This window comes from Choloepus didactylus, chromosome 9 (assembly GCF_015220235.1).
Source record: "Choloepus didactylus isolate mChoDid1 chromosome 9, mChoDid1.pri, whole genome shotgun sequence".
NCBI classification, from domain to species: Eukaryota; Metazoa; Chordata; class Mammalia; order Pilosa; family Megalonychidae; genus Choloepus; species Choloepus didactylus.
This window is the reverse complement of record NC_051315.1, coordinates 95,084,930-95,106,822: the sequence shown is the minus strand read 5'-3', so window position 1 is coordinate 95,106,822 and position 21,893 is coordinate 95,084,930. Positions and strand designations below refer to the sequence as shown.

The 21,893-nt window shown below is 37.5% G+C and overlaps 1 protein-coding gene across 4 annotated transcripts in view; it reads left to right on the top strand.

Moving 5' to 3' along the window:
* ICA1L (islet cell autoantigen 1 like) overlaps positions 1 to 21,893 on the top strand; it is a 173,082-nt gene that overhangs the window by 91,779 nt on the left and 59,410 nt on the right. The gene's annotated exons all lie outside the window — the stretch shown is intronic.

Below are 21,893 nucleotides of genomic sequence, written 5' to 3'. Positions count from 1 at the left end.
AGTCATCACCCACAGTTGGGTGGGTGGCATCTCCATGGAAACACTCAAAGAATTACAATCTAATCAACACTGATATGTCTGCCCACGCAAGATTACATCGAAGATAATGGCATTTTGGGGGACATAATACATTCAAACTGGCACACTATTCAATTATAAAAGACATTTTAAGTAACTTTATGGGTCCCTTCTGTACAACACTTTTGAGTTATCCTTCTAAAAGTGCCTAATTAAGGTTCTAATGGGTTTCTTTAGGGAATTCTAGTCTTCTCACAGATAGGTGCTTCTAAATGCAGAAATCCGTTTCACAGGTACTGGGGTTGAATGGTTAAATTTTGAGTTTTTCCTCATACTTTAATTGGTGTTCTTATTTTTTATTGTATATACAGTCAACATATATTTGAATCACTGGGGTAAAAATGAGTGCAGACTTTGGAGCCGGAAAAACCTGGGTTTGAAGCCTAACTGGGTTTGAAGTCATTTATACCTCTCTGTTTTCTCATCTGAAATACGAGTTATATATGCCTACCTTTCAGGGACATGAGGGGTAGAGATGATATTTATAAATACATAGCACTTAATAGGTGCCCAATGAATATGAGAGTTAGTTTGAAGTATACACATAAAGACATACTGATAAAAGAAACATGTTAAGAAGCCATAATAATAATTAACTTGTATATCTAACATAGATTCAGAATATGTGTGCAAAAGATGGGTTACCTGTGTTTGTATAATGCTGCACCCCACAGAGACTATTTTTTAGTCACAAAGGAAATACAACAGATACTGTTGTAAGTTTCACTATCCACTCATAGTATTATTTTATCCCTTAAATCTTCCTGTGGTAGTAGTTATGTCCCTTTTTTAATTCTGGATATTTGTGCCTTCTCCCCATTTTGTGGTTAATTACATATTTATTTTATTATTGTTTAAAAAAATCAACTTTTGGCCTTATTAATTTTATTGTGTCTTGTTTTCTGTTTTATTCATTTCAGTTCTTATCTTCATCTTCTTCCTTCTACATTGGGTTTTTTCTGTATTTGAGGTTATAATTTCCCTTAAAATTTCACTTTTCCTGTGTCACACAGTAGGTTTTTTTTAACAGCTATATTGAGTTATATTTTTAATATTATAATTCACTTATTTCAAGTGTGCAATTCATGGTACCAAGAGGTCTGTTAGACTATTTGTGTTTTTCTAGAATTCATTTTTCTTTCTGGTCCTCAGCCTGAATCATTTCAATTGTCTTGACTTCAAGTTTGCTGATTCTTTCTTCTGCCAGGTCCAACCTGCTTTTGAAATCGTCCTGGGAATTTTTCATTTCCAATTAGTGTGGTCTTCAATTACAGTAGTTCTGTTTGGTTCCTTTTTGAAATTTCTATCACTTTATCAACGTTCTTATATTGTTCATTCATTGTTTTCCTGATATCTTTTAGTTCTTTCTCTGTATTTTCCTTCAAATCTTTGAGCATATTAAAGATCTTTTTTTTAGAGTCTTTAGTATGTCCACAGTCTGGTCTCCTTCATGGATATTCTAGATTTTTATCCTGTACCTTTTGAATGGTCCATCATTTCCTGTTTCTTTGTTTGTATGGTACTCTTTTTTTTTTCCCTGCAATTTTGTTGAGATCCGGTCACAAGAAGTCATCCGAAGTATACAGTCAGTTGTTCACAGTATCATCAGATAGTTCTGCATTCGTCACCAAAGTCAATTTTTGAACATTTTCATTACTCCAAAAAAACAAAAATAAAAAAAATAAATATAAAAGTAAAAAAGAACACCTAAAATATCTCATCCTCCCCATCCCCCCCATTATTCATTTACTTTTTTGTCCCAATTTTTCTACTCATCTGTCCATACACTGGATAAAGGGAGTGTGAGCCACAAGGTTTTTGCAATCACAAAGTCACATTATGTAAGCTACCTAGTTATACAGTTGTCTTCAAGAATCAAGCTGTATTGCAATTCAACAGTTTTAGGTATTTCCTTCTAGCTATTATAATACACTAAAAACTAAAAAGGAATATCTATATAATGCATAAGAATAACGTCCAGAATGACCTCTCAACTCCATTTGAAATCTCTCAGCCACTGAAACTATTTTGTTTCATTTCTCTTTCCCCTTTTGGTTAAGAAGGCTTTCTCAATCCCATGATGCTGGGTCCAGACTCATCCCCAGGAGTCGTGTCCCACATTGCAAGGAGATTTACACTCCTGGGAGTCATGTCCCACGTAGAGGGGAGGGTAGTGAGTTTACCTGCCTAGTTGGCTTGAGAGACAGGCCACATCTGAGGAACAAAAGAGGTTCTCTGGGGGTGACTCTTAGGCACAATTATAAGTAGGCTTAGCCTCTCCTTTGCAGTAACAAGCTTCATAAGGGCAAGCCCCAGGATTGAGGGCTTGGCCTACTAAATTGGTAGACCTCAATGCTTGTGAAAATATAAGGAATTCCCCAAGTGGGTAAGTTTAATATTTCCGCATTTTCCCCCAATTCTTCAAGGAAGTTTTTCAAATCCTTTTTTATTCTCTGACCAGATTACTCTGTGATGTATCAGGGCTTCACACTAACCTGTACAAACAAACTAGATCTCACTCCCTATTCAAGGTTCCATATAATTATGGTGTTTGAATAAACTGACCATACATGTTAAATTATATAGCATGCTACAGAACATATAGATTTTTCATCAAATAAACATCTCTTGCTTTGGTCTCACAAAGAAGTTGAAGTTTTAAAACACAGCCAATATCATCTTTTACTGTTTAGTCTGATTTACCTTAGTCCTAACCAAGTCCATTTCTTTCATGTCTCTAATTGAAGTCTGATCTCTTTTTCTGCTTCTTTAACATTTGCTGTATGGGGTAATGCTGACATTCATAGCTGCCAAACTCTGGGTCTGGGTCTCAGGTGTCACACAGATACCCAAAGTTCCAGGGACTGACCAGGTTATACACAAACAGCTCAGCATCTCAGAATTTAGAAATAACCATTACAACTCATGAATAGGTGTAACTGCTTTAAGAACTTACAGTCTAGGAACCGTTACACTGAGTCTTCCCCTGTAACCTATGCTCTCAGATGCAGTTCTCAGAGTTTGTGCAGTATAGTTAGTCCATATTACTGATGCCTTATAATGGCCGTCTTTTCATTTCTGGCTTATTTCACTGAACAGACTGTCCTCAAGGTCCATTTACCTAGTTGTATACCTCACAACTTCATTCCTTCTTGCAGCTGCTCAGTATTCCATTGTCTGTATACACCACAGTTCACCATTCCATTCATCAGTCAATGTAGCCTTAGGCCACCTCCATCCATTGCAAATTGTGAATTCTGCTGCCATAAACCCCAGTGTGAAAATGTCCTTTCATGTCCCTGCCCTGGGTTCTTCCAACTATATACCCAATAATGGAGTTGCAGGACCATATGACAATCCTATACTTAGCTTCCTGGGGAACCACCATACTGCCTTCCAGATGGGCTGCACCATTCTACTTCCCTATGAACAGTGTTTAGGTACATTCCTCTCTCTGTATTTTCTCCAGCACTTGTATCCCTCTGTTTATTTTTTAAACTTTCCATCCTAAGTAAACAATCAGTGGGTCTGGTATAATCAGATAATTATGCATTCACCACCGCAGTCTATATGAGGACATTTCCATTTCTTCCACAGAGAAAGAGAAAGAGAAGAAAAAAGAAAAAAAATGACAGATAAAAAAAATAGAAAAAATAAAAATAAAATACAATAAAATGTTCAGATAACACCACCACCAAGAATCCTATACCCCTTCCTTGTATCTCCCTCTTAATAGACATTTTGCTTTGGTATATTGCCTTTGTTACAGTTAGTGGAGGTGTATTGCAATGTTACTGTTAACTATAGACTCTAGTTTGCATCAGTTATATTTCTTCCCTAATATCATCCCATTCTTAACACCTTGGAAAGTTGATGTTAATTTGTTCTCCCTCATGTAAAAAACATTCTTATATTTGTACATTTAATCAACATCATTGACCATTCTAGGTTTTACTAAGTTATACAGTCCTAGTATTTATCTTCTGTCTTTCTTCTTGTGTCATACATGCCCCAGCCTTGCTCTTTCAACCGTACTCATAGCCATCTTTGTTCAGTGTACTTACAATACCGTGCTACCATCACACACTGTTGTGTTGTCCATTTCTGGTTCTGTACTGTCAATCCTGTTGAACATTCTATACTCTTATCAGCATCAAACGTCTGATAACCTGTTTTCTTCACTTTAACTCTCAAAGTTTGCTCATTAATTTTAGTTCATATTAATGAGACCATACAGTATTTGTCCTTTTGTTTCTGGCTAATTTCACTCAATATAATGTCCTCAGGGTTCATCCACATTGTTATATATGCTCCATGACTTTATTCTGTCTTACAGCTGTGTAATATTCCATCATATGTATATACCACAGTTTGTTTATCCACTCATCCATTGAAGGATTTGGGCTGTTCCCATCTGTTGGCAGTCATGAATAATGCAGCTATAAACATTGGTGTGCAAATATCACTTTGTGTCCCTGCCTTCAATTCCTCTGAATATATACCTAGTAATAGGATTGCTGGATCATAAGGCAATTCTGTACTTAGCTTCCTGAGGAACTGCCACACTGCCTTCCAGAGTGGTTGCATCATACTTCATTACCACCAACAGTGAATGTATGCCTCTTTCTCTACATCCTCTCTAGCACTTGTAATTTTCAGTGTTTTTTTTTTTATATTGGCCATTGTAGTAGGTGTGAGATGATATCTCATTGTGGTTTTGATTTTCATTTCCCTAATAGCCAGTGAAATTGAGTGTCTTTTCATATGTTTTCAAGCCATTTGTGATTCCTCTTTGAAAAAGTGTCTGTCCATGTCTTTTGCTCAGTTTTTAGTTGTGTTGTTCATATCTTTTTGTTGTTGAGTTGTAAGATCTCTATATATATTCTGGATATTAAACCCTTAGCTGATACATGGTTTTCAAATACTGTCTCCCATTGTGTAGGCTGGCTTTTTACTTTTCTGACAAAGCCCCTTAAACCACAAAAGTGTTCAATTTTGAGGAGAGCCCATTTATCTATTTCTTCTTTCTTGTTTGTGCTTTGGGTGTGAGGTCTAGGAAACCACCTCCTATCACTAGATCTTTAAGATATTTCCCTACATTTTCTTCTAAAAGTTCTATGGTATTAGCTCTGATTTTTAGGTCTCTGTTCCATTTTGAGTTAATTTTTGTATAAGGTGTGATACAGGTATCCTCTTTCATTCTTTTGGATATGGATACCCAGTTCTCCAAACACCATTTATTGAAGAGGCTGCTCTGTTCCAGTTGCATTGGCTTGACTGCCATATCAAAGATCAATTGTCTGTAGATGAAAGGATCTATTTCTGAACACTTGATTCAATTCAGTTAGTATGTCTGTCTTTATGCCAGTATCATGCTGTTTTGACCACTGTAGCTCTGTAATATCCTTTAAAATCAAGTAGTATGAGCTCTCCCACTTCATTCTTCTTTATCAAGATAATTTTGGCTATTTGGGGCACCCTGCCCTTCCAAATAAATTTGGTTATTGGCTTTTCTGTGTCTCCAAAGTAAGTTGTTGTGATTTTAATTGGTATTGCATTGAATCTATAAATCAATTTAGGTAGAATTGATATCTCAACTGTATTTAGTCTGCCCATCTGTGAACACGGTATGTCATACCACTTATTTAGGTCCTTGGTGATTTCTTTTAGCAATTTTCCTGTAGTTTTCTGTGTATAGATCTTTTGTGGCCTTGGTTAAATTTATCCTGAATATTGATTCTTTTCATTGCTATTGTAAATGGAATTTTTTTCTTGATTCCTCCTCATATTACTCATTACTAGTGATAGAATCACTACTGATTCTCTTCAAATTTGCTTTTTAAGTCTCCATTGTGTTTATATATATATATATATATATATATATATATATATATATATATATATTTTATTGAGATTGTTCACATACCATACAACTATCCAAAGATCCAAAGTGTACAATCAGTTGCCCATAGTACCATCATACAGCTGTGCATCCATCAACACAATTAATTTTTTTCAATTTTTGGAACTTTTCCATTACTCCAGAAAAGAGATAAAGACAAAAAAGGAAATTCAAATCCTTGCATACCCCTAACCATGCCCCCTCCATTATTGATTCATAGTTTTGATACAGTACAGAATGTTAAAATACTAACTGTACTGTGTAGTTTGCAATAGGTATATATTTTTTTCCTATATGCCTCTCTATTATTAACTTGTAGTTATAGTGTCATGTATTTGTTCTAGTTCGTGAGAGAGATTTCTAATATTTGTACAGTGAATCATGGACATTGTCCACCACAAGATGCACTGTTTTATACATTCCCACCTTTTAACCTCCAACTTTCCTTCTGGTGACATGCGTGACTCTGAGCTTACCCTTTCCACCACCTTCACACACCTTTCAGCACTGTTAGTTATTCTCACAATGTGCTAGCATCACCCCTATCCATTTCCAAATGTTTAAGTTCACCCTAGTTGTACATTCTGCTCGTAGTAAGCAACTGCTCCCCATTCTTTAGCCTCATTCTGTATCCTGGTAACTTATATTTCATGTCTATGAGTTTACATATTATAATTAGTTCACATCAGTGAGACCCTGCAATATTTGCCTTTATGTGTCTGTCTTATTTCATTCAATATAGTGACCTCAAGATTTCTTCATCAACCCGTTCATTTTAAGACGGTTTTGTTCACACACCATACATTCCGTCCTAAGTAAACAACCGTTGGTTCCCTATATAGTCACATATTTATGTATTCAGCACCATCGCCACTATCTATATAAGGACATCTCCATTTCTTCCACAAAGAAGGAGGAAGAGTAAAAGAAGGCAGAGAGACAAAAGAAAAAGAAAAGAGAGAAAAAGAAAACAAAACATGACAGCTATAAAGCAAGAAAGGGAAAGACAGCATTAATCCAAAGTAGAATAAAGAGTCAGACAATATCACCAATGCCAGGAGTCCCATACCCTTCCCCTATCCCTCCACCCCCATATGCATTTAGCTTTGGTATATTGCCTTTGTTATATTAAAGGAAGCATAATACAATGTTTCTGTTAATTATAGTCTCTAGTTTGCATTGATTGTATTTTCTCCCCAATCCCACCCTATTTTTAACACCTTGCAGTGGTGACATTCATTTGTTCTACCTCATGTAAAAACATATTTGTACCTTTTATTACAATCGTTGAGCACCCTAGGTTTCACTGAGTTACACAGTCCCAGTCTTTATCCTTCGTCTTTCGTTCTGGTGTCCCACATGGTCCCAACCTTCCTCTTCCAACCATACTCACAGTTATCTTTGTTCAGTGTACTTACATTGCCGTGCTACAATCTCCCAAAATTGTTTTCCAAACCTCTCACTCCTGTCTTTTCCTTTCTGTCTGCAGTGCTTCCTTTAGTGTGTGCTGTAGAGCAGGTATCTTGTTCACAAACTCTGTCATTGTCTGTCAGAGAATATTTTAAGCTCTCCCTCATATTTGAAGGACACTTTTGCCAGATTTAGGAATCTTGGTTGGTGGTTTTTCTTTTTCAGTATCTTAAATATATCACCCCACTTCCTTCTTGCCTCTATGGCTTCTATTGGGAAATCCATACATAGTCGTATCAAGCTTCCTTTGTATGTAATGGATTGCTTTTCTCTTGCTGCTTTCAGGATTCTCTCTTTATCTTTGATGTTTGATAATCTGATTATCAAGTGTCTTGGCATAGGCCTATTTATATCTATTCTGTTTGGGGTATACTGCACTTCTTGGATCCGTAATTTTATGTCTTTCATAAGAGATGGGAGATTTTCATTGATTTTTTCCTCTATTTTTGCTTCTGCCCCTTTTCCCTTCTCTTCTCCTTCTGGGACACCAATGACACATACATTCCTGCTTTTCATTTTGTCCTTAAGTTCCCAGAGATGTTGCTTGTATTTGTCCATTCTTTTCTCTGTCTATTCTTTTGTGTGTAGGGTTTCAGGTGCCTTGTTCTCTAGTCCCTGAGTGTTTTGTTCTGTCTCTTGAGATCTGCTGTTGTATGTTTACATTGTGTCTTTTATCTCTTGTGTTATGCCTTTCATTTCCATAGATTCTGCCAGTTGGTTTTTTGAACTTTCAATTTCTACCTTATGTATGCCCTTGTTTTGATTATGCAGTTCATCTCTTTTGCCATATCTTCCCTAAACTTTTTGAATTGATTTAGTATTAGTTGTTTAAATTCCTGTATCTCAGTTGAAGTGTGTTTGTTCCTTTGACTGGGTCATAACTTTGTTTTTCTTAGTGTAGGTTGTAGTTTTCTGTTGCCTAGGCATAGTTTCCTTCGTTACTCCAATCAGATTTTCCCAGACGAAAACAGGCTCTGGTCCCAGAAGGAAGAACTATTCAATATCTGCTTTCCCTGAGGAGTGTGTGTCTTAGAAAATTGGTACACCCTGTGAAGCCTCAGGTCACTGTGCTTTTCTGCCCAGCAAGTGGTGCCTGTCAGCCTGTAACTCCAGACTAGTGTAAGGAGGTGTGGCCTGTGGCTTTTCCCCCCCAGGCTCTGGGGTCTGGTTCTGAATGGAAGGCAAGTAGTAGAGCTGGGCCCAACCTCTTTCCCCTTAGGGAAGATAGACCCCCTAGGAAGAGGTCATTAGCATTTGAAATGGTCTCTCTCTGCCTGTGCTATCTCCACCCTTGTCTGGTCAGAGTGCTGGGAACTGAAAATGGCTGAGGCTTTCTCCACTGAGCCAAAATAGGGATAGAAAGCCCCCTTCAGGGCCACTCTGGCTCTCCAAGGTTAGTCATCACCCAGAGGCTCTGTCTGCTTGCTGGGGATTCGTAGCTTGTATAGAGCAGTCCACATTTGTTAATTAAAACCCCAGATGGAGATCAGCTCAGCTGTATTCACTTGCTCAGAGAGAGCTGCTCTCTAGCACCCAAGGCTTTGCAGCTTGGACTGTGTGGGGAGGAGGCTCCCAGCTTGGATCTGCAGTTTTTACTTACAGATTTTATGCTGCGATCTTGGGCATTCCTCCCAATTCAGGTTGGTATATGATGAGTGGATGGTCACGTTTGTTACCCTGCAGTTATTCTGGATTATTTATTAGTTGTTCCCGTTCTATTAGTTGTTCCAGGGAATTAACTAGCTTCCCCTCTTTTCTATGCCACCATCTTATATGTCCTCCATTGTGTTTTTCATCTCTTGTATTGTGTCTTTCATTCCCATAAGTTCTGTCATTTGTTTATTCAAACTTTCAAGTTCTTCCTTATGTTTGCCCCATGTCTTCTTTATGTCCTTCATCTCTTTTGCTGTATCTTCCCTCAATTCATTGATTTGATTTTTGAATTGATTTAGCCTGTTTGTTTGAACATTTTTAATTGGTTGGTTCAACTCCTATGTCTTGTTGAAGTGTTAGTTTGGTCCTTTGATTGAGCCATATCTTTGTTTTTCCTAATGTGACTCATAATTTTTTGTTATTGTTTAGACATCCAGTTTTCTTGATTATTCTAGAGGTCATTTTCACTGTTTTACCTTCAATTTTCTTGTTGGCTGGCTTTTTTCTCTATCTGTTCTTTGGCATTCTTTTCAACTTATAATAGACCTTTAACATTGCTTCTGTTTAACTGATCAGAATTTTTTAGCTCTTGTTATTTTGGTTCTTTCCCTGTCTATATGTCTCTGCTGCTGGCCAGTTGTCAGATTAACTCTGCCCTCTAGACTCCCCCAAAAACCAGGTGAACACATCAGCCTGCCTCTTGGGTATATTCACTGGTCGCCACAGCAAGTTCTCTGTGTAGGGGGTTAAACAAGTCTGCTGGCTCCCATTAGTGCTCCATGTTTTGCTGGCCATCAAGCCATGGATTTGTTTTAGAGCACTGCTTTAACCATTGGGTCATCCATATTTCTCAACTTAAACAGGGCCATGTTCCCATGTAGGGAATGTAGACCAGCTCCAATGAGCCTGAGATAAGTAAGGTCTGAAGGGGTTCTGAGAAGTCCTAAAATTCCCCTGCACTTTCTGGTCTGCCCAGCAGATGGTGCTGTTTGGTGACTTAATCATCTTCAGGAGGTGTTTACCTTCTGTATCTGAGGCTGTGTCTCAATGGGCGAGGCTGAATTACCTCTTGGAGCCCAGCTGAGTCTGGCTCGGTGGGGCTGAATTACCTCCTGGAGTCCCCATCTGACTGAGCGGGGCTGAAGCTGAGGGGTTCCAGCACTCTCACTTTGCTGGGAAAAATCTGACTTAATGTGGGGTTGTGTCCTGCACTCTCCCTGCGGCAGAGGACTCCCTCAGCTGCCATGGATTTCAGCCATCCACCAGGCAAGTAGCAACCCACTGGCTACTATGTTCCTCAGTGGGCTTTCAGACCCAGGGCTCATAACAGTCTCTGCCCACGTTTTCTAAGACTCTTCGACTCTCACTGATCTAGCCTTGAAATGTCCTCCCCATCCTCTTTTTTTTTAAGCTTTTGGCATGCATTTATTTTTTTTAATTCAATTTTATTGAGGTACATTCACATGCTATACATACCATGCAGTCATACAAAGTATACAATCAGTTGTTCACAGTACCATTATATAGCTGTGCATTCATCACCAAAATTAATTTTTGAACATTTTCATTACCACACACACAAAAATCATAAGAATAAAAATTGAAGTGAAAAAGAACAATTAAAGTAAAAAAGAACACGGTGCCTTTTTTTTTTTTTTTTTTGCCCCCATTTTTCTACTCATCCATCCATACACTGGACAAAGGGGAGTGTCGTCCATATGGCTTTCCCAATCACATGGTCACCCCTCATAAGCTACATTTTTATACAACCGTCTTCAAGATTCAGGGGTTCTGGGTTGTAGTTTGATAGTTTCAGGTATTTACTGCTAGCTATTCCAATTCATTAGAACCTAAAAAGGGTTATCTTTATTGTGCGTAAGAATGCCCACCAGAGTGACCTCTCAGCTCCTTTTGGAATATCTCTGCCACTGAAGCTTATTTCATTTCATTTCACATCCTCCTTTTGATCAAGAAGATGTTCTCCATCCCATGATGCTGGCTCTAGGTTCCTCCCTGGGAGTCATATTCCACGTTGCCAGGGAGATTTACACCCCGTGGGTGTCAGATCCCATGTAGTGGGGAAGGCAATGATTTCACCTGCCAAGTTGGCTTAGCTAGAGAGAGAAGACCACATCTGAGCAACAAAGAGGCATTCAGGAGGACACTCTTAGTCACAATTATAGGCACGCTTACCCTCTCCTTTGCAGCAACAGTCTTCCCAAGAGCATGTCCCGTGGTAGGGGGCTCAGCCCAACAAACCACCAGTCCCCTATGTCTGTGAACACATCAGCAACCATCGAGGTGGGGAAGCCCAACACCCCCTGCATTCTCTCCCAGCTCCTCAGGGGGGCTCTGCATACTTTTTTCATTGTTTTTTTTTTTTTTTTAATTAACTCTTTTTTTAAAAAATTAACTATTAACTATATAAAAAAATTTTTAAAAAAACATACAATAAAAAAATATTTCAAACAAACCATAACAAGGGAGTAAGAAAAAGACAACTAACCTAAAATAACTACTTTACTTCCAACATGTTCCTATTCTACCCCAAGAAAATAACCTAATACAGCAACATTTCTGTGAACTTGTTCCTGCCATACCCATCAGAAATTAACAAACCAGTCATTCCTGGGCATTCCCAGAATGTTAAATTTACTCACAATAGCTTATCTGTTCATATTGGGTTATCATTCCCCCTTCATTAATTGCTCTCTATCACTAGTTCCCATACATTCTACATTATAAACCACTTATTTTATATTTTTCAATGTTCACATTAGTGGTAGCATATAATATTTGTCTTTTTGTGCCTGGCTTATTTCACACTCAGCATTGTGTCTTCAAGGTTCATCCATGTTGTCATATGTTTCACGACATCGTTCCTTCTTATTGCCGTGTAGTATTCCATCATGTGTATGTACTACATTTTATTTATCCACTCATCTGCTGAAGGACATTTGGGTTGTTTCTGTCTCTTGGCAATTGTGAATAATGCTGCTGTGAACATTGGCATGCAGATATCTGTTCACGTCACTGCTTTCAGATCTTCCGGATATATACCGAGAAGTGCAATCACTGGATTGAAGGGTAACTTTCTAGTTTCCTAAGGAACTGCCAGACTAACTTCCAGAGTGGCTGAACCATTATACAGTCCCACCAACAATGAATGAGAGTTCCAATTTCTCCACATCCTCTCCAGTATTTGTAGTTTCCTGTTTAATGGCAGCCATTCTAATTGGTGTGAGATGGTATCTCTTTGTGGTCTTAATTTGCATCTCTCTACTATGTAGTGAAGCTCAACATTTTTTCATGTGTTTCTTGGCCATTTGTATTTCCTCTTCAGAGAATTGTCTTCTCATATCTTTTGACCATTTTATAATTGGGCTGTCTGTACTATTGTCATTGAGTTGTAGGATTTCTTTATGATATTCAAGATAATCAGTCTTTTGTCAGATACATGGTTTCCAATTTTTTTTTTCCCATTGAGTTGGATGCCTCTTCACCTTTTTGACAAATTCCTTTGAGGTACAGAACCTTCTAAGCTTGAGGAGTTCCCATTTTGACAAACTCCTTTCAGGTACAGAAACTTCTAAGCTTGAGGGGTTCCCGTTTATCTGTTTTTTTCTTTTGTTGCTTGTGCTTTGGATGTAAGGTCTAGAGAAGTGGCCACCTAATACAGGGTCTTGAAGATGTTTCCCCACATTTTCTTCTAGGAGTTTTATGGTACTTTCTTTTATATTGAGGTTTTTGATCCACTTTGAGTTAATTTTTGTGTAGGATGTGAGGTAGGGGTCCTCTTTCATTCTTTTGGATATGGATATCCAACTATCCCAGCCCCATTTGTTGAAAATATTGTTATCTCCAGTTCTGTGGCTTTGGGAGCCTTATCAAAGATCAGTCGGCCATAGATCTGGGGGGTCTATCTCCAAATTTTCAGTCTTCCCTTTCCAAATAAATGTGATAACTAGCTTTTCCAAGTCTGCAAAGTAGGTTGTTGGAATTTTGATTGGGATTACATTGAATCTGTAGATGAGTTTGGGTAGAATTGACATCTTAATGACGTTTAGCTTCCCATCCATGAACATGGAATATTTTTCCATCTTTTAAGGTCCCCTTCTGTTTCTTTTAGTCGAGTTATGTAGTTTTCTTTGTGTAAATATTTTACATCTTTGGTTAAGTTTATTCCTAGGTACTTGATTTTTTTAGTTGCTATTGAAAATGGTATCTTTTTCTTGAGTGTCTCTTCAGTTTGTTCATTTCTAGCATATAGAAACATTACTCTTGTGCATTAACCTTGTATCCTGCTACTTTGCTAAATTTGTTAGCTCTAGTAGCTGTATCGTCGATTTCTCAGGGTTTTCCAGATATAAGATCATATCATCTGCCAATAATGACAGTTTTACTCCTTCCTTTTCAATTTGGATGCCTTTTATTTCTTTGTCTTGCGGTATTGCCCTGGCTAGTACTTCCAGCACAATGTTGAATAACAGTGGTGACAGCGGGCATCCTTGTCTCATTCCTAATCTTAGAGGGAAGGCTTTCAGCCTCTCACCATTGAGTACTATGCTGGCTGTGAGTTTTTCATATATGTTCTTTATCATATTGAAGAAGCTTCCTTCAATTCCTACCTGTTCAAGTATTCTTATCAAAAAGGGATGTTGGATTTTGTTGAATGCTTTTTCAGCATCTATTGAGATGATCATTTAATTTTTCTCTTTTGATTTGGTAATGTGTTGTATTACATTGATTTTCTTATGTTGAACCAGCCTTGCATGCCTGGAATGAACCCCACTTGGTCATGGTGTATGATTTTTTTAATGTGTCTTTGGATTTGATTTGCAAGTATTTTGTTGAGAATTTTTGCATTTATATTCATTAGGGAGTTTGGCCTGTAGTTTTCCTTTTTTGTGGCATCTTTGGCTGGTTGTGGGATTAGATTGATGTTAGTTTCATAAAATGTGTTAGGTAGTGTTCCATTTTTTTCAATGTTTTGAAAGACTTTAAGATTGATGTCAGTTCTTTCTGGAAGTTTGGTAGAATTCCCCTGTGAAGCCATCTGACCCTGGGCATTTATTTGTGGGAAGCTTTTTGATAACTGATTGGATCTCTTTGCTTGTGATTGTTGGTTGAAGTCTTCTGTTTCTACTCTGGGCAGTCTAGGTTGTTCACATTTCCAAGAAATTGTCCATTTCCTCTACATTATCCAGTTTGTTGCCATACAGTTGTTCATAGTATCCTCTTACAATTTTTTTAATTTCTTTGGGATCCCAGTAATGTCACCTTTCTCATTCATTATTTTGTTTATATGGGTCTTGTCTCTTTTTGATTTTGTCAGTCTAGCTAGGGGCTTGTCAATCTTGTTGATCTTTTCAAAGTACCAACTTTTGGTGTTGTTTATTCTCTTGTTTTTTTGTTCTCTCTGTCATTTATTTCTGCTTTAATCCTTGTTATTTTCTTCTACTTGGTTTAGGATTAGTCTGCTGTTCATTTTCTAACTTCTTCATTTGCTCCATTAGTTCTTTGATTTTAGCTTTCTTCCTTTTTGATGTATGTGTTTAGGGCTATGTTGCTGACAGGGCGGCGCAGGAATGAGACACAGACACAAAGTTAAGAATTAAGGGAGCGGGGGCCCACGGCATCTCGTGCTAAGTGGACAATAATGCACCTTTGCTCCAGTTATTTATTTTAGAAGATCAAGGAGTATATGCTAAATGTCCTCAGGCTCAGGAGAGCCCACCAGATACCTATGTTTACATCCTGTTGCATATCAGAAGGAACAATCTAGGTTTAGGACAATAGTAAACGTTGTCGTCATAGTCACAAGACACATATCTTTACAGGGCGGGCCCGCACAGCGTTCCATGCAGGCCTGAGGCTTAGCGTTCTAAGCCACCACCCTAGATATGCCTCAGGCAACATGGAAGACTCAGTTTTCCACAGGGATATAAATTCCCCCCTCTGTACCACTTTTGCTGCATCCCATAGGTTTTGATATGTTGTGTTCTCATTTTCATTCATCTCTATATATTTAGCAATTTGTCTTGCTGTTTCTTCTTTAATCTGCTGATTGTTTAGGAGTGTGTTGTTTAACCTCCAGGTATTTGTGACTTTTCTAAGTCTCTGATGGTTATTGACTTCTAATTGTATTCCATTGTGGTCACAGAATGTGCTTTGAATAATTTCAACTTTTTAAAATTTATTGACGCGTGTTTTATATCCCAGCATATGGAGAAAGTTCTGTGAGCACTAGAGAAAGATCTCTATCCTGGTGATTTGGGATGTAATGTTCTCTATATGTCTGTTAAATCAAATTCATTTATCAGATTGTTTAGGTTTTCAATTTCCTTGCTGGTGTTCTGTCTGGTTGATCTATCTATAGGAGAGAGTGATGTGTTGAAATCTCCCACAATTATTGTGGAAACATCAATTGCTTCCTTTAGTTTTGCCAGTGTTTGTCTCATGTATTTTGTGGCACCTTGATTCGGTGCATCAACATTTATGATTGTTATTTCTTCTTGTTGAATTGCCCCTTTTATTAGTATGTAGTGGCTTTCTTTTTCTCTCATAACATCCTTGCATTTAAAGTCTATTTTATGTAAGATTAATATTGCTACTCCCCATTTTTTCTTTTGTTCTTTCATTTTCTGTTCTGTCGTCCTCAAGGTCGCTGACTCGCTTTTCAGCTTCCTCTAGTCTTGTACTGTGAGGATGCAGAATCTTTTTAATTTGGTCAGAATCTGTCTCAGATTGGGTTTATTTGGATTTATTCTATTTGGAGTTTGCTGGGCATTTATGATTTGTGTATTGGAAGGTTTAGGAAGTTTTCCCCAACAATTTCTTTGAATACTGTTGCTAGACCTTTACCCTTCTCTTCCCCTTCTGGAACACCAATGACTCTTATATTTGGATGCTTTATATTATCTGTCATATCCCTGAGATCCATTTTGATCTTTTTAGATTTTTTTTCCCATTTTTTCTTTTGTTCTTTCATTTTCTGTTCTGTCGTCCTCAGGGTCACTGACTCACTTTTCAGCTTCCTCTAGTCTTGTACTGTGAGTATCCAGAATCTTTTTAATTTGGTCAGAATCTGTCTCAGATTGGGTTTATTTGGATTTATTCTATTTGGAGTTTGCTGGGCATTTATGATTTGTGTATTGGAAGGTTTAGGAAGTTTTCCCCAGCAATTTCTTTGAATACTATTCCGAGACCTTTACCTTTCTCTTCTCCTTCTGAAACACCAATGACTCTTATATTTGGATGCTTTATACTATCTATCATATCCCTGAGATCCATTTTGATCTTTTTAGATTTTTTTCCCCATTTTTTCTTTTTGTTCTTTCATTTTCCATTTTGTCGTCCTCAAGGTCACTGACTCACTTTTCAGCTTCCTCTAGTCTTGTACTGTGAGTATCCAGAATCTTTTTAATTTGGTCACCAGTTTCCTTTATTTCCATAAGATTGTCTATTTTTTTATTTACTCTTGCAATTTCTTCTTTTTTTTTTTTTTTTAAATTCAGTTTTATTGAAATATATTCATAAACCATACAGTCATCCATGGTATACAATCAACTGTTCACAGTATGATCATATAGTTATGCGTTCATCACCACAATCTATTTCTGAACATTTTCCTTACATCAGAAAGAATCAGAATAAGAATAAAAAATAAAAGTGAAAAGAGAATACCCAAACCATCCCCCTATCCCACCCTATTTGTCATTTAGTTTTTACTCCCATTTTTCTACTGATTTTTTTTCAATTTTTTAACTTTGTTTATCAAAAAATTAAAAACAAACAGGCAAACAACAACCAAAAAAACCCCACAACATTTCAAACAAAGCAATGGATTAAGGAAAACAAATAACCTAAAATAACTACTTTGCTTCCAATATGTTCCTACCATACCCCAAGAAAATTAATAAACCATGTCCAAACAGAGGAGTAAGAAAAACAAATAATCTAAAATAACTACATTGCTTCCAACATGTTCCTACCATACCCCAAGAAAATTAACAACCCCTAAGAAAACAAAGGAATAAGAGAAAAAAAAAACCTAAAATAACTCTATTGCTTCCAACATGATCTTACTATATCCAAGAAAGTTTACAAACCATAATCATTCCTGAGCATTCCCATAACATTGAGATTACCCTCCATAGTTTATCTGTTCTTATTAGATTATCATTCCCCCTCCACTAATTGGTATCTCTAGGTCCCCTACATTCTACAGTATAAAACATTGTACATTTTTCACAGAATTCACATTAGTGGTAACATACAATATCTCTCTTTTTGTGCCTGGCTTATTTTGCTCAGCATTATGTCTTTTTTTTTTTTTTTTTTTTTTTTAATCTTCATTTTATTGAGATATATTCATATACCGCGCAGTCATACAAAACAAATCGTACTTGTTCACAGTACCATTACATAGTTGTACATTCATCACCCAAATCAATCCCTGACACCTTCATTAGCACACACACAAGAATAACAAGAATAATAATTAGAGTGAAAAAGAGCAATTGAAGTAAAAAAGAACACTGGGTACCTTTGTCTGTTTGTTTCCTTCCCCTATTTTTCTACTCATCCATCCATAAACTAGATGAAGTGGAGTGTGGTCCTTATGGCTTTCCCAATCCCCTTGTCACCCCTCATAAGCTACATTTTTATACAACTGTCTTCGAGATTCATGGGTTCTAGGTTGTAGTTTGATAGTTTCAGGTATCCACCACCAGCTACCCCAATTCTTTAGAACCTAAAAAGGGTTGTCTAAAGTGTGCGTAAGAGTGCCCACCAGAGTGACCTCTCGGCTCCTTTTGGATTCTCTCTGCCACTGAAGCTTATTTCATTTCTTTCACATCCCTCTTTTGGTCAAGAAGATGTTCTCCGTCCCACGATGCCAGGTCTACATTCCTCCCCGGGAGTCATATTCCACGTTGCCAGGGAGATTCACTCCCCTGGGTGTCTGATCCCACGTAGGGGGGAGGGCAGTGATTTCACCTTTCAAGTTGGCTTAGCCAGAGAGAGAGGGCCACATCTGAGCAACAAAGAGGCATTCGGGAGGAGGCTCTTAGGCACAACCATAGGGAGGCCTAGCCTCTCCTTTGCAGCAACCATCTTCCCAAGGGTAAAACCTGTGGTAGAGGGCCCAACCCATCAAACCACCAGTCCCCTATGTCTGTGGTCATGTTAGCAACCATGGAGGTGGGGTAGGCGAGTACCCCTGCATTCTCCACAGGCTCCTCAAGGGGGCACTACATCTTTTTTTTTTCCTTGTTTTTTTTTTAACTTTCCCTTCTTTTTAAAATCAACTGTATGAAAAAAAAGTTAAAAAGAAAACAAACATACAATAAAAGAACATTTCAAAGAGACCATAACAAGGGAGTAAGAAAAAGACAACTAACCTAAGATATCTGCTTAACTTCCAACATGTTCCTACTTTACCCCAAGAAAGTTACCTAATATAGCAACATTTCTGTGAACTTGCTCCTACTATATCCATCAGAAATTAACAGACCATAGTTATTCCTGGGCATCCCCAGAATGTTAAATAGCTTATCTGTTCTTCTTGGATTATTGTTCCCCCTTCCTTAATTGCTCTCTATTGCTAGTTCCCCTACATTCTACATTATAAGCCATTTGTTTTACATTTTTCAAAGTTCACATTAGTGGTAGCATATAATATTTCTCTTTTTGTGCCTGGCTTATTTCGCTTAGCATTATGTCCTCAAGGTTCATCCATGTTGTCATATGTTTCACGAGATCGTTCCTTCTTACTGCCGCGTAGTATTCCATCGTGTGTATATACCACATTTTATTTATCCACTCATCTGTTGAAGGACATTTGGGTTGTTTCCATCTTTTGGCAATTGTGAATAATGCTGCTATGAACATTGGCGTGCAGATATCTGTTCGTGTCACTGCTTTCCGATCTTCCGGGTATATAGCGAGAAGTGCAATCGCTGGATCGAAGGGTAACTCTGTATCTAGTTTTCTAAGGAACTGCCAGACTGACTTCCAGAGTGGCTGAACCATTATACAGTCCCACCAACAGTGAATAAGAGTTCCAATTTTTCCACATCCCCTCCAGCATTTGTAGTTTCCTGTTTGTTTGATGGCAGCCATTCTAACCGGTGTTAGATGGTATCTCATTGTGGTCTTAATTTGCATCTCTCTAATAGCTAGTGAAGCTGAACATTTTTTCATGTGTTTCTTGGCCATTTGTATTTCCTCTTCAGAGAACTGTCTTTTCATATCTTTTTCACATTTTATAATTGGGCCGACTGTACTATTGTCATTGAGTTGTAGGATTTCTTTATATATGCAAGATATCAGTCTTTTGTCAGATACATGGTTTCCAAAAATTTGTTCCCATTGAGTTGGCTGCCTCTTTACCTTTTTGAGAAATTCCTTTGAGGTACAGAAACTTCTAAGCTTGAGGAGTTCCCATTTATCTATTTTCTCTTTTGTTGCTTGTGCTTTGGGTGTAAAGTCTAGGAAGTGGCCGCCTAATACAAGGTCTTGAAGATGTTTTCCTACATTATCTTCTAGGAGTTTTATGGTACTTTCTTTTCTATTGAGATCTTTGGTCCATTTTGAGTTAATTTTTGTGTAGGGGGTGAGGTAGGGGTCCTCTTTCATTCTTTTGGATATGGATATCCAACTCTCCCAGCCCCATTTGTTGAAAAGACCATTATGACTCAGTTCAGTGACTTTGGGGGCCTTATCAAAGATCAGTCGGCCATAGATCTGAGGGTCTGTCTCCGAATTCTCAATTCGATTCCATTGATCTATATGTCTATCTTTGTGCCAGTACCATGCTGTTTTGGCAACTGTGGCTTTATAATAAGCTTCAAAGTCAGGGAGTGTAAGTCCTCCCACTTCGTTTTTCTTTTTTAGAGTGTCTTTAGCAATTCGAGGCATCTTCCCTTTCCAAATAAATTTGATAACTAGCTTTTCCAAGTCTGCAAAGTAGGTTGTTGGAATTTTGATTGGGATTGCATTGAATCTGTAGATGAGTTTGGGTAGAATTGACATCTTAATGATATTAGTCTTCCTATCCATGAACATGGAATATTTTTCCGTCTTTTAAGGTCCCCTTCTATTTCTTTTACTAGAGTTACGTAGTTTTCTTTGTATAGGTCTTTTACATCTTTGGTTAAGTTTATTCCTAGGTACTTGATTTTTTTAGTTGCTATTGAAAATGGTATCTTTTTCATGAGTGTCTCTTCAGTTTGTTCATTTCTAGCATATGGAAACATTACTGACTTATGTGCATTAACCTTGTATCCCGCTACTTTGCTAAATTTGTTTATTAGCTCTAGTAGCTGTATCGTCGATTTCTCAGGGTTTTCTAGATATAAGATCATATCATCTGCAAACAATGACAGTTTTACTTCTTCTTTTCCAATTTGGATGCCTTTTATTTCTTTGTCTTGCCGGATTGCCCTGGCTAGCACTTCCAGCACAATGTTGAATAACAGTGTTGATAGCGGGCATCCTTGTCTTGTTCCTGATCTTAGAGGGAAGGCTTTCAGTCTCTCACCATTGAGTACTATGCTGGCTGTGGGTTTTTCATATATGCTCTTTATCATGTTGAGGAAGTTTCCTTCAATTCCTACCTTTTGAAGTGTTTTTATCAAAAACGGATGTTGGATTTTGTCAAATGCTTTTTCAGCATCTATTGAGATGATCAATTGATTTTCCCTTTTGACTTGTTAATGTGTTGTAATACATTGATTGATTTTCTTATGTTGAACCATCCTTGCATGCCTGGAATAAACCCCACTTGGTCATGGTGTATGATTTTTTTAATGTGTCTTTGGATTCGATTTGCAAGTATTTTGTTGAGGATTTTTGCATCTATATTCATTAGGGAGATTGGCCGGTAGTTTTCCTTTTTTGTAACATCTTTGCCTGGTTTTGGTATTAGATTGATGTTAGCTTCATAAAATGAGTTAGGTAGTGTTCCATTTTCTTCAATGTTTTGAAAGAGTTTGAGTAAGATTGGTGTCAGTTCTTTCTGGAAAGTTTGGTAGAATTCCCCTGTGAAGCCATCTGGCCCTGGGCATTTATTTGTGGGAAGATTTCTGATGACTGATTGGATCTCTTTGCTTGTGATGGGTTGGTTGAGGTCTTCTATTTCTTCTCTGGTCAGTCTAGGTTGTTCATATGTTTCCAGGAAATTGTCCATTTCCTCTACGTTATCCAGTTTGTTGCCATACAGTTGTTCATAGTATCCTCTTATAATTTTTTTAATTACTTCAGGATCTGCAGTTATGTCACCTTTTTCATTCATTATTTTGTTTATATGGGTCTTCTCTCTTTTTGATTTTGTCATTCTAGCTAGGGGCTTGTCAATCTTGTTGATCTTCTCAAAGAACCAACTTTTGGTGATATTTATCCTCTCTATTGTTTTTTTTGTTCTCTATGTCATTTATTTCTGCTTTAATCCTTGTTATTTCTTTTCTTGTACTTGGTTTAGGATTGGTTTGCTGTTCATTTTCTAGCTTCTTCAGTTGATCCATTAGTTCTTTGATTTTGGCTCTTTCTTCCTTTTTAATATATGCATTTAGTGCTGTAAATTTCCCCCTTAGCACTGCTTTTGCTGCATCCCATAGGTTTTGGTATGTTGTGTTCTCATTTTCATTCGTCTCTATATATTTAGCAATTTCTCTTGCTATTTCTTCTTTAACCCACTGATTGTTTAGGAGTGTGTTGTTTAACCTCCAGGTATTTGTGAATTTTCTAAGTCTCTGATGGTTATTGACTTCTAATTGTATTCCATTGT